Raw genomic sequence first — 10454 nt, 5'->3', positions numbered from 1 at the left:
GCATTTTGTATACCTAGGTGACCCGCTTTTCGTATATGTGTGGATCCCCAGGAATGCACTATTGTGTCAAACCAATAGGGATGCTTGGCAGCTCAGCCAATAAGAAATGGGAAGTGAGGCAGCCATCCAATAGGGATACACGGCAGCCCAGCCAATAGAGATTTGGGTGGTACAGTATACAAGTCACAGGAGGGGGTAGGTTACAAACACCCGGCAAGTTTGTACATTTATGCCTGCTCCTGTACTGTATGGTGTAGTGAGTGTGACCTGTCCTCCCTGCCTGCTGCCACATCAGTAACTGCTCATCATCCACATCCCTCCATCTTTCCTCCCCCTCCTGCACTTCTCCTCCGGGACTGAAGAGCTGCTGAGCAGGTAGAGTGGGACAGATCACTTGATCTGACTGTGAATTTTCATTTATTCCTAATAAACATTTCAATGCCAGCGTTAATATATACTGCAGACGCAAGGCGCATCTTACTACCATATACAATAAAAGTGCGCTGAACGTCGCAACACTATGGGGTAGATGTATTAACCTGAAGAAGGCATAAGAAAGTGATAAACCAGTGATAAAGCAGTGTTAAGTGCAAGGTGATAATGCACCAGCCAATCAGCTCCTAACTTAATTTACATATGGGAGCTGATTGGCTGGTGTGTTTATCATCTTGCATTTATCACTGGTTTATCACTTCCTTATGCCTTCTCCAGGTAAATACATGTGCCCCTATGTCCCTTAAGAGAAAGCAAGCAGTCACACACATTGTAAGCTGAGGTCCAACGCTCATAGATATATATATATATATATATATTTGATATTAAAAGGGGTATGCATACAAATGAACATATGTACACTATATCATTAAGCATAACATGTATAAATATGGTTACAGAGTTACAGTTATAAAAGAAGCAGTTGCAGTTACATAAGAATCAGTTACAGCCAATATACATACGTCACCCCATGCTCAGTGAACAGTCGTCTCCATTTTAGAACCTGCACCAACAGAGTTTCCTGGGTGAGGGGAAATACCTATATACTGTGTATTGGGTGAGGTACATGTGTGGGGCTGAGTCTTCTGCTATTGGTCCAGGGGAGGGAGGTCTCTAATTCATGATGTGTTATTGGTCAGTTCATATGCAAGCAACGTCCAGTTTCAAGATGCAGTTATAGGGGTTAGCTACAGGTTTTCTGCACACATGCTTTCTTTGTTTTAATAAAAGTGACTTTAGATTTCATACATTTAATCATAACTAATCGTTGTAAGGTGCTACAATTTACCCATAGCTATCAAATTAATCCACACATTCTCCTGATCATTTTGACACTAAGTATGATGATTAACTTGTTTCATTGCAATAATACATATATATCTGATGTTACACTCTATTATATAAATACATTATAATGTCTGGTGCTTGTCATGTTTTGTCTATGTGTAATTTATGTGTTGTATGAAATATGTGTTGAATATATCTTTGTGGCTTGTCTGTGTGAATGCGTATGCTACCGTATATCCTGTGCACGCTGCGTGTATGCGCAAAGAGACCTCTTTCTGTATGTATGTGTGTGTGTATGTAATATTTTTTACTTCGACAGTCCACCCTTTGACAGTAAACAATAACTGTCATAACTGTCACACTAAACATAATTACAAAAAATATTTCAAACAATAATTGGTGACCTAGACACACGTATGTATTAATTTAGCAAATAAGACATTGATTATAGTTGGGGAAGACAGGGAGGAGGACGGGACATCCTCTATATGCGCTCGGCGGTCACGGGACCATTGGTTGGGTGTGGGACGACATTCAACCTATAACGTATGCTGGGACAGTGCTATAGCCTATGATGTCTGACTTGAATGGACGTTACATACATACATGTACCTATGTCTTTGCACAATGATGTTCGGATTCGATAGAGGTTTTGCTGGGTAGAGGGAGAAAACACAAGCAAATCGTGAAAGAGACATAAAATTTTCATGGTATATATTCCTATCATTCCCTGAACATTGTTTCCATTTCAGGATCGGATGCTAGGTCTGTTTCATCATTGACCATGGGTTATTATTTCAGGTAGTGTCCTTCCTAGATAACATAAGCCTTTGGAGTTCAGGGAGAGCCACTCGTAAACTTTTCTTCCACATATATTAATGAGCTCTTTATCTGCTATGTGTGAATAGGCCATTGTCTGATTGTTCCTGATTACTTCCCAATTTCCTGATTTCCTGAAATTGGTGAGATTTAAACATACCAGGGATTTATCTATGATACTGGTGGATCTTAAGACTAGGGGGTCTAGTTTTATTATGTTCCTTGTTCACCGGTCCCCCCCCCCCCTCCCACCCCGTGTGATTCAAGTACCTTAGCTAACTCTAAAGAATATGGCACTAATCCTGCATTATTTTGTCTTAGAGGTACCTGTGAGCACATCCAACATTCCGTTTGGTTTAGGACCTTACCCACTAGTGAGTGGTAATCACTCAAAGGATGTCTGTTAAATTCAACATTATTGCTTAACTGACATCTCTGGATGCACTCATCTTCAATTATAGGGTCGCAGTAACTACAAAATACAGTAATCCTCAGACAATAGCCTATCACGTTACCTCAGATCTCCGTAACTACTAGACCTTTGATTTTCTCTGGCTTTAACAAAGTGATATGCTGATCCTGGGATCCTATAAAGAAATCACTCCTTTCTCCAGAACCAGTTCCAGTCTCACACTCGACTCCTCAAGAAACCTCACAAAAATAGAATGTCCTGAAAAAAAATTGTCAAAAGAAAGAACAAAAGAAATCTTGCTTATAGCAAATCCATTACGATTGGTCTTTTTGTAATCCTTTAGTACGCTCAGGTAGTGTTCAACAGTGCCGCCTCTCAGTCTTCACGGAACAGATTCTCGGGTGATATTTCTGTGATTTCACACCCTTTACAAGTTCCTTCCGGACTAACGATTTTCTTGTGTTGGGAATCGTGGACCCAAGTCTCTCGGCTACTTTCACTGAAATCGTGCTGTCAACAAAACTGGGTACGATCCTTCCCACCTGTCTGTTAGGCAACCTGAGCGTAAGAATAATCACACAGTCTCTTGGTTCACAATCAAGACAGTTAGTAGTGGCATATCAGGAATCAACAGTGTCAAGTTCTTTTTTTAAGTTCCCAAATGCTGGCTCATCTCGATAAGGTACTGTACTGTCACCTCATTGGTGTATTTCTGATCACGGTGCGGATCGATCATGACATGAGGTTGTCTTCCAAAAAAAATAAAAATTTCAAAGAGGGTGATTCGTTAAGTGGGGATCTGGGAGTGGTTCCGATGCAACATAACACTAGTGGCAGTGTCTATGACCACAATAGTCCAGTTTCAGCCATCACTTTGCTCCTACTCCTAAGGATACCATATCTACACACACCTGCGTTCACCCCCTCTGGAGCTAATGGTGTCCAGTAGCCGAGGAAGCAGAGCCTATCTTTGACAAGAAGGTCTGCTCCTCTCTCCTCAGTCCCTCGATGCAGGGAGCCTGTTGCCAGCAGTGCTCCCTGTGAAAAAGTAGTAAAAAGTAGAAAGAAAAATCCAAACAAAAATGCTTTCAGGCAGAGAACTCTGGAGAGCTCTCTGCAGTGCACCCATCTTGCTCTGGGCACAGTGTAAAACTGAGGTCTGGAGGAGGGGCATAGACAGAGGAGCCAGTGCACACCCAGAATCCAAAGCTTTCTCAAAGTGCCCTATCTCCTGCGGAGCCCGTCTATTCCCCATGGTCCTTACGGAGTCCCAGCATCCTCAAGGACGTTAGAGAAATTTTATTTTTGGGTTTTACTATATATGTACTGGAATGACTCCATACTTATCAGTTCCATTGGTCTCAGCCACTTCCCCTGCAGGCTACTGCTCTTCTTTTACCGGTTGGATACTCCTCTGAGTGCATGAGAAATGGCTGAAACCAGTCAGGTCGCCTTCTCCTCCTAGATAAAACTTCGACATTCATTAGTACATATATAGGTTACATTCATATTTTTCATATTTTTATTATTTTCTATAGTTTGTATGCTGGCCGTAACTGCTTCCACATCTATATATGGCGGTGTGCTTGCTTTCTCTTTTTTTTGTTCTACTTTATTGTTGCTACTAGTTCAAATAGTTCTTATATTTCCGTTCTTGCCTTATATGACTTTGGTTAGACATACTACCTGCAAGATAGGGCATCATTCCCTAGGATCAAACTCACCAACCCTAGGGAATGATGCCCTATCTTCAGCAGTCATACGTACCTATTCATTGCAAAAAGCCTCCGTGTGTGGACCATAAATCTCACACATAATAAACCTCGCTGACCCCCTGGGCCGCGGCTCTCCAGCCTGAACCCTGGCTACCAAACGCCCACCGCTTGTGCAATTGGATCCCATCGCTGAGTTTTTGCTTGCTAACGCAATCCCCAATGCACAACACGAATAGACGGTGAAAGTTCTCCGATCGCTTTCACCCACTCCTCCGCTGACGTACCACGACTCACTCCAATAGTGACCACCACGTACCCAGTGAGGACCCTACCTGGCTTCTATTCACTGGAAGTTTTAGGAATAACTTACCTTTTCCAGTGAATATCTACCGTTGAAGATTTTCCTGAGAGAGACCAGCGAAAACGTCCCTTTTTGCTATACACAAATCACGCTTGCGTATGCTCTACACGGCGCTGATACCGCGGTTTATGCAAAAGCTCGCAAAGGGTTATAAAGTTGCACCACATATCGCACACACAAACATGCGGTCCAATCGCACAGCATATAGGTACTTGTTACCTTTCCGCCCTACGACCACTGGAGTCGAATACACAAGCTGCGCTCCTCAGCCGGAGCGTAACGCAAAACCTTTACTTGAATTCACAATTCTAAACTTCTCAATGCACAATTCTAGATCACGCTCCTCTGCAAATCTCCTCACGATTTGCGTATTTCTCTATGTATTAACGTAGAGTCAGCCGCCTCACGCCACCAAGCCTCCGCTTACTTAGTGTCACCTACGGGATCCCGAATTCCGGGTTTCCACAACCGTTCACTCCTACTTTCACTCACTCAAATACACAATTGTTTTTCTTTTCTGTACAGAAAATATCACTCCCTTTGATTGATGGTTTTAACCCAGAGGCAGTACCGTTTAAACAAAGTCTTGCACTAATCTGCTTTTGAAATCAGACAGTTATGTGCTATAGTATTAAATGTATTCTATACTGCCTTAAATTGAACTGCTATTGTGCGGTTATAATTTGCGCTCGCAACTCTATGCAACCTTGCGTAAACACGCGACCGTGCGTGTCTCTACGCCACCTGCGCGCTTCTGTATGCTGTCCTCGCATACCGTACCACGTGTACAAATGTGCGTTCGCAATTCAATAAACCACACTATCTCGATAAATGTGAGCAATAAAAACTACTATTACTCACTTAACACAACCCACAATTTTTTCCATATTAACCGAAACGACCAGGCCGGAACTGCGTTTTGTGTTTTACAATTACACCCTTAACACACTATTTCAGATATCTTTATAGCAAAAAAATGTATCCGATTTCACACAGATCTATGACTGTAATAATCTATAATTTAAATGATATGATTCAGATTGGATAGCTATCTTGCAGAACATACACTGATATAAATATACACGTAATTATAATAATATTATTTATATATATATATATATATATATATATACACACCATTTACTGCAGTCCTATGAGACACCTCACCCCTTCACTGCCTCTAATTTGCATATCAAAGATATTTGCCTTGCCTGTACAAGAAAGTAGTTACACGGGTTAATTTGCATTTCAATGCCTATCCTACCCTAGTAGAGGGTTAACAAATCCTGGGAAAGAAGAAAAAAAAACACTTTTTTTTTATATCTGTGTGTAATTCCCTTACATCAAGTATTCACTTATCTCACCATTTACTCTCACTAGGCCCAATTGAAACTATTTGTAATTGACTATGGCATAGGTTAAATAAATTAATTGGTAACTTATAAATGGTGCTGGATTTGAAGATATGTGGAAACTTTGTGACAAAGGAAAATGATTTTTCTGACCAGACTGAAAGCCAGCTATTTAGAAAGTGACCTTCCTAAAATGGCCACTGCTCCTCCCCCTTCCACATTTATGTGGCTTGCACAAGATGGTGGACAGGCCATGTGGCTAGCCCAAAATGGAGGACAGACCATGCGGCTCTTTGTCACAAAGAAATCACACTATATACAGGCACCAAAAGTTACTTTAAGCCTGTGTTTACATATATACGAATTTATTTTTGCACGATAAAAAGGAGGGGGAGGGTAATACAATGTGGTTTATAAAAAATTCATAAAACACAACAATTAATATAAAAATGGAGTACAAAGTAGAAGGAATAAAAAAAGGTACAAGGTGCATATCAATTGGTAGTATATATATAAAAAAAATGCTTATCTTAGGTACAGGAGGTAGGTCTGAGAAAGATCATGGAGTGCCCAACGCGTTTCGTCCTTCAGGACTTCATCAAGGGTGGTGTGGTACTGAGACAAAGCTCCTATTTATACCACTATCAATTAAACTATGTATGACATCACTTCCTCCCAGAGTGATGTTCAGGGAAAACCACATATTTTGTATGTTTTCAAAATTAGACAAATTATATGTAGGTAATGGGTGTCTTAAGAACAGAGCTAGTTACAAACATCAACTTAAAAAACGAGCAGTGTAGTGAGTGTAATCTATTAATTGTTCATATGAGTACTGGCATCCCGGACTTCCGCCCCACTTCCTGTAGTGTGACGGGTTCTTTTGCGCATGCGTCAACTCCCGAGTACACGTTCGGGTGACGGATGTCTCTTTAATGGTCCTTCTGCGCTTGCGTTGACTCCCGCGCAGTGTCTTGTCCCGGAAATTGTCGTACACTTCACCGGATGTCACGTTGCATACAGGAACCCGGAACCGCGATGCATCGTGAACCGCACTCAGGAATCGGAGCTCTCTGTGCGTCACTTCCTGTGGGAACTTAATTCAGCGAATGATCTCCGGAGGCTTGTCTTGAAACGCACGTGGAACGCAAACATTGTTTCTGATATCATTAATAATGGGTCCCAATGGCGGATTATTACTTCTTTGGATATACAGTCTGTGGCTTCTTCATTTAGACTGTATATGAGTATGGAGCTTGTCCAGAAAACATATGGAGGAAATAAAAAATATATGAATTACCAGAGTTTTATGATGGACTTCATTCGAACCAATTATATATTCATTTTAGTGTTATATAAAAAAGGAAATAAATATTGAATATTAGGTAATAAATTATTAAAGTGCCTGTGCTGATTCTCTTTTATTACTTATGTTTTATTTTATTTATTTAGTGCAAGAGTGTAAAAATAACATTAATGTGTCTTATGAGTAGTGCATAGGATAATATCCATACATAATAAAGGAAGGTGAAAACAAAAAGTGTTTAGGGTTTATATGAGTGAATATTTAGAATGACAGCTGTTTTACTGGTTTAGGAACTTTTTACGTGCATACATTGTCTCTACAGCACCTAGTCTTCTCCGGAGGTCGCCCTCCCCGATACTGGCCAGGCCCATAAAAATGCTTAGCTTCCACGATCGGACGAGAGTGGGCGTTCCATTTTGGTATGGCTGTAGTCTACTTAGCACCAGTTCACCAGAAATTTTTTACAACTGTAAGATGGTCTAGAAATAAGAAGAGAGCGCCATTCCCAAACACCACAGTGTTTATTATAAGGGAGAAAGAAAGAAGGGGGGGGGGGGGAAGGGGGGTAGTATCAAAAAGGTACTTAAAGAAAAGGAGAAATTTCATAGCTTTCGTTAAATCCAGCCGGATGCATCGTCCTCAATTGAAATATCCAAAACATCTCCCTTCTGGATAGCAGGTTTGCCAGATCGCCACTTCTTTCGCCAAGTGTGACATGTTCTATGGCTTTGTATGTTAAGGCCTCAGGATTGGAATTGTGGTGTAGCAGGAAATGTTTAGAAACTGCATGTGCTTCCACCTTATTTTTGATGTTTCGAACGTGCTCTTGAATCCTTAGTTTTAACTGTCTTTTTGTCTTCCCAATATATTTTTTACCACAGTCACATTCCAAAAGGTAAATCACAGATGTTGAGTTACAGTTCATGTATTCTTTTATCTTGAATTCTTTCATATCACCTGTTGCAGAGAAAGTCTTTCGATTTGGGTGTACATATTTGCAGGTATTGCAGTGTCCACACTTATAGCTACCTACACACCTGATAAGAGGTTCTTTCTTGTTGTTTATGGGTCTCAGCATGCTCGGTGCCACTAAGTCCTTAAGATTTTTTGACTTCTTAAAAATGATTTCAGGTTGTGGTGGTAATATGTCTTTTAAAACAGGGTCCATTAAAAGAATGTTCCAGTGAGTTTTCATTGATTGTCGGATGATTTTCTCATGTCTGCTGTAAGTCGTGATAAAGGCAGTAGAGTCTTTTTTCTTTTCCCTTTTCTTGTATGTTAGGAGGTCATTTCTCACCAAAGTTCTTGTTTTATTGACCGCCTTGTCAAGAATGTTCGTGGGATATTTCTTATCCAGGAATCTGTTTCTGTATTTCTCCAATTGGTTGTTGCATTCCTCTATTTCGCTACAATTCCTTCTGATTCTATGGAACTGTGAATAGGGGATATTATTTTTCCACTGTTTTAAGTGATTACTCCTGTAATCCAAGTAGCTATTGGTATCCACCGGTTTGATGTAGTTCCTCGTGATGATGCTATTTTCTTTCCCCACCAGGATGAGATCCAAAAATTCAATTTGTTCCTTGTCAGTTTTTGAAGTAAATGTGAGATTCAATTCATTGTGTGCCAGGTATTCAATAAAAAAATTGTTAAAATCTTCTATTGTGCCGTCCCAGATCATCAGGATATCATCTATATATCGCTTGTAAAACACAATAAAATTTTTAAAAGGGTGGTCATTGTAGATGTATGTTTCCTCCCATTTTCCCATAAATAAATTAGCAAAACTTGGTGCGAAAATAGTTCCCATAGCGGTTCCGCAGCTTTGTAAATAAAAATTGTCTAAAAATTTAAAATAATTATGGGTTAAAATGAAGAACATGATGTCACAGATAAATTGTCTGTGGGAATCAGTCATTGAAGGATCATTGTCCAGATATTCTTTGCATGCTGCTACACCCTTTGTATGTTCGATACATGTATAAAGTGCTTGCACATCGATTGTGACCCATAAATATGTTGATTTCCATTCGATGTCTTTGACTGAATTGAGTACTGCGGTTGTATCCTTGAGGTATGATGGTAATTGGGTTACATATTTCCTGAGGAAAACATCTGCATATTCGGAAAGATTTGAAGTAAGAGAATCTATACCGGCCACTATTGGTCTGCCTGGTGGGTTTGTGATTGATTTGTGAATTTTTGGTAAGAAGTAAAATATCGGGGTAACGGGGTAGGACTGCATTAAAAACTGGTATTCCTCCTTTGTTAAAATGCTGGTACGTAGTCCATTTAAAAGTAGTGATCGAAGATCTTCCAGATAATCTTCTTTTGGATCTTTTTGTAATATTTTGTACGATTTAGTGTCGCCCAATAGTCTCTTGGCTTCTGTTACATATTTTTCTCGATCCATGATCACTAAACCCCCCCCTTTATCAGCTTGTTTGATAATGATCTCAGTATTCTTTTGTAGTTTCTTTAATGCTTCTCGTTCTTTATTGGAGAGGTTTTTTTCCTGGATAGGTTCTACTTCTGAATCACATAGATCCTTTTTCACTAGGTCGTAGAAGATATTTAAATGGCTCCCCTTGGATTCCAACGGGTAGTACTTCGATGGTGGTTTTAGTCCTGATTTTGATTGGGTAGTTGAGTTGTCATAATTTCTGAGAATGGCGTCTTCTTTCTTTAGGAAGTGTCGTTTCAATGTTAATTTTCGTACGAACTTGTTGAGGTCTATAAAAGTTTCAAATTTATTCATGCCGCTGGTTGGGGCAAAGGATAGGCCTTTATTTAGCAAGGAAATTTCCGGTTGTGAGAGAGTATGTTGTGAAAGGTTGAAGATGTCCTTAATTAATGGTTTTGATGTAGAAATGTCCGCTTTTTGAGTTCTCTTCCTCCTGCCGCCCCGCCTTCCTCGTCTTCTATAAACCGTCTTTTTAGGGGGGAGGCATGTCTGATATCTTCCTTTATCTGGTTCTTCATATTGTCCTTTGGTCTTGTGCCTGTGCTTGGGGATAAAAAATCATTGTCACTCTGGGATCCCCTTCTTTGTAATATTGAAAACCTGTTTTTGGTTGTGGTTCCAAATTTTGGGTCATTAGGGGTGTCTTGATTTTTATTCCTAGATCGGTCATTGGGTATCGTTTTCCAGTACTGTTTGGTAGCTTTGTTCTGATATGATCCTGGAGCTGTAAATCTGCTCCAATTC

At 40.1% G+C, this 10454-nt stretch overlaps 1 pseudogene; it reads right to left on the bottom strand.

Annotated features, from left to right (window-relative positions):
- Nucleotides 1–7559: 7559 nt before the first annotated feature.
- LOC134946380 (5S ribosomal RNA) lies at nucleotides 7560–7679 on the bottom strand (annotated as a pseudogene).
- Between the last annotated feature and the right edge of the window lie 2775 nt (nucleotides 7680–10454).

This window comes from Pseudophryne corroboree, chromosome 7 (assembly GCF_028390025.1).
Source record: "Pseudophryne corroboree isolate aPseCor3 chromosome 7, aPseCor3.hap2, whole genome shotgun sequence".
In the NCBI taxonomy this organism is placed as follows: Eukaryota; Metazoa; Chordata; class Amphibia; order Anura; family Myobatrachidae; genus Pseudophryne; species Pseudophryne corroboree.
This window is presented reverse-complemented; position numbering and strand designations above follow the sequence as displayed.